This window comes from Rhagoletis zephyria, unplaced genomic scaffold (assembly GCF_001687245.7).
Source record: "Rhagoletis zephyria isolate East Lansing unplaced genomic scaffold, Rhagoletis_zephyria_1.1 Rzeph_scaffold_01336, whole genome shotgun sequence".
Lineage (NCBI taxonomy): Eukaryota > Metazoa > Arthropoda > Insecta > Diptera > Tephritidae > Rhagoletis > Rhagoletis zephyria.
The window spans coordinates 46630-51810 of record NW_016158420.1 but is presented as its reverse complement, the minus strand read 5'-3'; positions in this window follow the sequence as shown (position 1 = coordinate 51810).

Genomic DNA, 5181 nt, shown 5'->3' with positions numbered 1-5181 from the left:
AGTAACCAACTGCTGCAAATGCTACTTGGCTAGCGTCGACAAAGATGTGCAGTTCTATGTTGCTGCTACATGATATATTGGCCGAGTAGCACCGTGGAATCTGAAAATTTCTGATGCGCAGAAACTCTTTCCACCAGGGTATCCATTGCGCTGTCAGATCTGCAGAAAGAGCTTCGTCCCAGTTGATGCCTTGCCTCCAGGTTTCTCGCACCATAATCTACGAAGAGATTAAGAAATTCGCCAATAGACCAAATGGGTCGAAAACTGCCATTACGATGCTGAGTAACTCCCGCTTCGTCGAAGCTCGCTCACTAGAAAGTACTGATTGCGGTACGCGATGAAACTTCGTATGGAACTCGAGTACGTTTTCTTTGGTGTTCCAGTACATGCCGAGGACCTTTTCGGCGGTTTCACTGCGTTCCATGTTAATTATTTCACGCGTTGTTGGTGGTGTTTTATTCACCGCTCTCTCTACGTTACTGCAGTTGGATATGAAATCACGTAATTCGAAACCTGCTTCCGCATTGATGTTTACAATCTATTGGCAGACTGTAATGGCTTCGTGTGCAACATCAAAACTGGCAACCAGGTCATCCACGTAGTGATTATTTATTATGGTAGATGCAGCTTTCGGGAATTCTGTTTCAAATCTTTCGGCGTTTTTATTCTTCACGCGCTCGGCGATACACGGTGAGCAAACTGCACCGAAAATCATCGTTGTCATCAAAAACTCTTGTATAGGTTCGTTGGGGGCCCCGTTCCACTATAAATAACGTTGTGCGTGTTGATCTATCGGTCGTACCTTTATTTGTGAGAACATCTCTCTGATATCTGCCGCAACTCCGATCTTCCCTTGTCTAAACTGTAACAATATGCGTAGTAGCGGTTGTGCTTGCTCGGGGCCCTTCAGCAAAGCTGAATTCAGTGACACTCAATTGACTGAGGCTGCGGCGTCGAAAACTAAGCGAAGCTTGCTAGGTTTGTTCGGGTTGAGAACAGCGAAGTGCGGCAGATACCAGATTTGAGGATGTGACGCATTGAGTTCTTCATCGGTTACCTTTCTGGCGTACTCTTTTTCCACATACTTGGCTATTTCGCGTTTATACCGGAGTGCAAACTCTTCATCACTGCTCATCCTCCTTTCAACCGATAACAAACGCTTTACCGCCATCTCTCGGCTGCGTGGAAGCTGAGGTGGAAAGGTTTTCCACAGAAGCCCGACCTCGTAGCGATTACCTAATTGCCGCATTGTTGACTTCAATATAGCGTTTACTTGTTTCTCTGCGTCGGACTCGAGCTTCTCTGTAACTGGACTTACAGGACAGTTGGTGTAGCTGTTGGCATTCTCGCACGTGCAAAATTCGCAAGCCTGTCGTTGACACAAACTTGGTCGGGCCATACGCCACCCAACCCAATGACGTTTTGATAGCCACCGGACTTTCATGGTCAGCCAGAACGGTACTCGAGCTGATACCTAAATGTGCTTCATTTAAACCGATCAACAAAACTGGTTTCGCCATGCTGTAGTCTTGCAATGGCAGGTCCCTTAAATGGTAGAAATCTTCTTTAGCAAAAGACTGCTTAGGTAAATTCAGATTTTTTACCGTATGTACGTTTTTCAATGAAAATCTAGCATTATCGCAACAGCTACCAATTTCAAAGGTTACCTTGAATGATTCCTCGGTCACGACCCTGTCGTTGTACCACTGGAGTGTAAGGGGTTGACGGTGACCCTTAAGCCCAATGCTCTTAGCAGTCTCGTCTTCTATTATTGTGATCGCTGATCCTTCATCGAACATTGCCAAAACTTTGTATTTACCATTCGGCCCATAAAGGTTAACCGGAAGAATTTTAAATAGCTGCTTGGACGTCTGCTGCACAAGACGGCAATTCAGCAGCGGCTGCTTGCTAATCTGTCGTTGGGTTGCTTGTTGCGGTACGGATTGTTGTTCATCACTGTGTAACAATTGGTTGTAGTACCTTGCACAGCCATTTATATTACAAGGCTTCTTAGACCGGCATTTCGAGGAACTATGTCCTTTGCGAAGACAAGCAAAACACAGTTGACACCTTTTTACCACTTCCCATCTTTCTGCTACACCTACCGTTCTAAAGGCTTCACATCTTGCGATTGAATGGTTGCCGCCCAATGGAAACACTTCATGGGCTCTGCTGGCCTTTCATCTTGTATGTGCATCAAACGTCGAGGATTAGCTGACGACACATTATGCTTGTAAATATTTGTGTTGGCAGCCGGCATCAAACAAACAACTCTAGCCAAGTCACTAAGCCATGCAGAAAAATCTTCAATTGTGGGGTACTTATTCAGCGTAGCGGCATGCTTGGCCCAGTCGAACTGCTTGTTCGGAGGCAATTTGCAAATCATTTGCTCTAGTAAGCAAACGTTCGATAAGTGCTGGTCACACTTCGCAGATTTCAAAAACGCTACCACATTACGCACCTTGGTAGAAAATGGCACTATCTGCTCAGGCTTGTGCTCGGCTATAGTCGGGAGTTGTTGTAATTTACTAAGCTGCCATTTTACTAAAATGTCGGGCCTACCGAACCTAAACTCCAACTCGTTCAACACATTTGGCACGTCGTCAGGGTAAATTAACATTGATACCACTGCTTCTTTTTCTGGCCCCACCAAGCACTTTTGTAAGCGCATTAAATTTTGTCGATTATTGTAGCTAAATGCCTGCGTAGTTTCATTAAAGTTGGCTACGAACAGAGGCCACTCTTCGGCATTGCCGTAAAACGTTGGCAAGTCGTAAAATTTTACCGCCAAATCTGTGGCTGGCACAACTGTTTGTCTTACCTCGCTTGGTGCTGGATGTACAGTTACATTTTCTTCACTTTGTGGTTGCATTTCTCCTCGTAGTCTCACGATGTCCCTCTGGCTTTCCTGCGTACTGTTCCGCAACTCTTCAACTGATGCCCGCAAGGCATTTAAAGTCGCGAGTTGTAAAATTCAATCCTGTTCCTCAAAAACGTACCACAAATGTTGCAACTCGAATTTGTTCCTCGCAGACGTACCAGCAAGTGTTGACTCGATNTTGGTGCTGGATGTACAGTTACATTTTCTTCACTTTGTGGTTGCATTTCTCCTCGTAGTCTCACGATGTCCCTCTGGCTTTCCTGCGTACTGTTCCGCAACTCTTCAACTGATGCCCGCAAGGCATTTAAAGTCGCGAGTTGTAAAATTCAATCCTGTTCCTCAAAAACGTACCACAAATGTTGCAACTCGAATTTGTTCCTCGCAGACGTACCAGCAAGTGTTGACTCGATTTTGTTCCTCGCAGACGTACCAGCAAGTGTTGAAAACTGTAGAAATGATAAGACGATTGGCGTAGATTGACGATTGTAGTTGGTGTTTATTTAAAATAAATTGCAATATAAAATGTTTAAATATTTGAACTTCTACTTGGCACGCTTAATTGCGCGCGTTTCAACACTGTATTTGGTCTGGCACGTCTGCTCTCGTCGATATTTTCTTCGCCAATGATGGTAAGATGATTTTCCAGAATATTCGGTAGTGATGAGGAAATTTACAGCACGATGAAAAACAATGGTGGCGCCATCAGGGATACCGCTACTTTAGTTTTTGCCGATTTGTATTCTATCCTTCTGAATTTTGACGTATGTATATATATGAATTAGAACGTGGGAATGTCACAGGGTGACTAACAACCACTAATATTTCTTGCAAACACACATCGATTTACATCTTATATCTCGCTCCCGACACAGAATAGTTTTCGTACAAAATTACGCAAAAAGGCTGTCAATATCTTACTCGTTTGTTTTTAGGCATGCCATTGTTACGAATTTCGAAAGTTCGAACATACGATTCGGATTGCAGCATACTATTTATACGATTCGTAGCAAAATCCGAATACGAAAGAGTTGCACAATAGGGGTGATTACTTTTCATATCAATTCAATCCTATTACATGCGCCCATATATGAGTAGTCCACTTGCAAACAGCGTTATGTGATTTTATGATAATATGCTATAAATATAAAAAACGACTACGTCAACAAGCAAAATCTAAATTGAATCTTTTTCTTTATTACCTGAAAATGTTGATAAATAACAGCCTAAGAACATTATAACATAGCGTAACATAACATAAAATAACATTACCAATCTACACGACCTAAAGCAGTTTTCTAAGTTTATCAGATACTTTTGAAAGTTTATAATTAAGTATGATAGCGACTTTTGCAAGAGAAGTTAACATTTGATGCGTTTTTTCAGAATATACAAAGATTTTGCACTGGGTTGTAAGTGGACATGAAACTACTTTAAATACTATTACGTTACCCACCAAAAACTAAAAATCGAAAAAATTTTACATAGCGCACTTTGCAAGTGGACTACTCATATGTAACACTTCTATATTGGCAGTAAGCTAACTTCCAAATGTGTAAGCATTCCGAAATCAAAGCGAGACAGTCTAGTACGGTTTTTGTGTATGTATTAGGGATGTTTCGAATGCCATGTTTTTCACATTCGCGAACGGGAATGCGAATTTTCGGAATGCGAATGCGAATGTTAAGTCATCGTTTTAAGTACTTAAAAATTTTGTAAATGATTAGAACATTGAACGAGTGCTTAACCTATACAGTGTTTTAATCTTGTAGTCAAGGTTCAAAATGGGCATATTATATTTCATAAAAAGTGATTTTGCTGCCTTTTCTCCCATGAGGCGATTTCTTAGAAGCTCGTATATAAGGCCGGCTGCACTAAAAAATTGCTCACTTGGAACGGCGGGTGGAGCGCTCAAATATTTGCGGCCTAGATATGTCAATTTGTCGTATTTTTGTTTAGTTTTCCACCAATCGAGAGAATTTTCACCGAAATGAGCCCGTGTTTCTTTAAGATAGGCCTTCGATTGAGCTTTTATTTCACATTTTTTAATATCTCCAGATTTTACATCTGAGCCTTTGTTTCCGCTGGAGGAATCTAAAATTCTCATTTTCGTTGTTGGTGTTTCCAACAGGGTAGGAGTGTGATGTAATGTGGAACGATTTTCCGTCGAAAAATTACACTGAAGATGACACAACGCCGAAACCGGTTTGTCTCCAGACCAAATTTGACAAGGGATGACGGAAAATCGTTCCACATTACATCGAATCTAAAATTATTTCTAAGTTGCTTATACGACTTTTAGC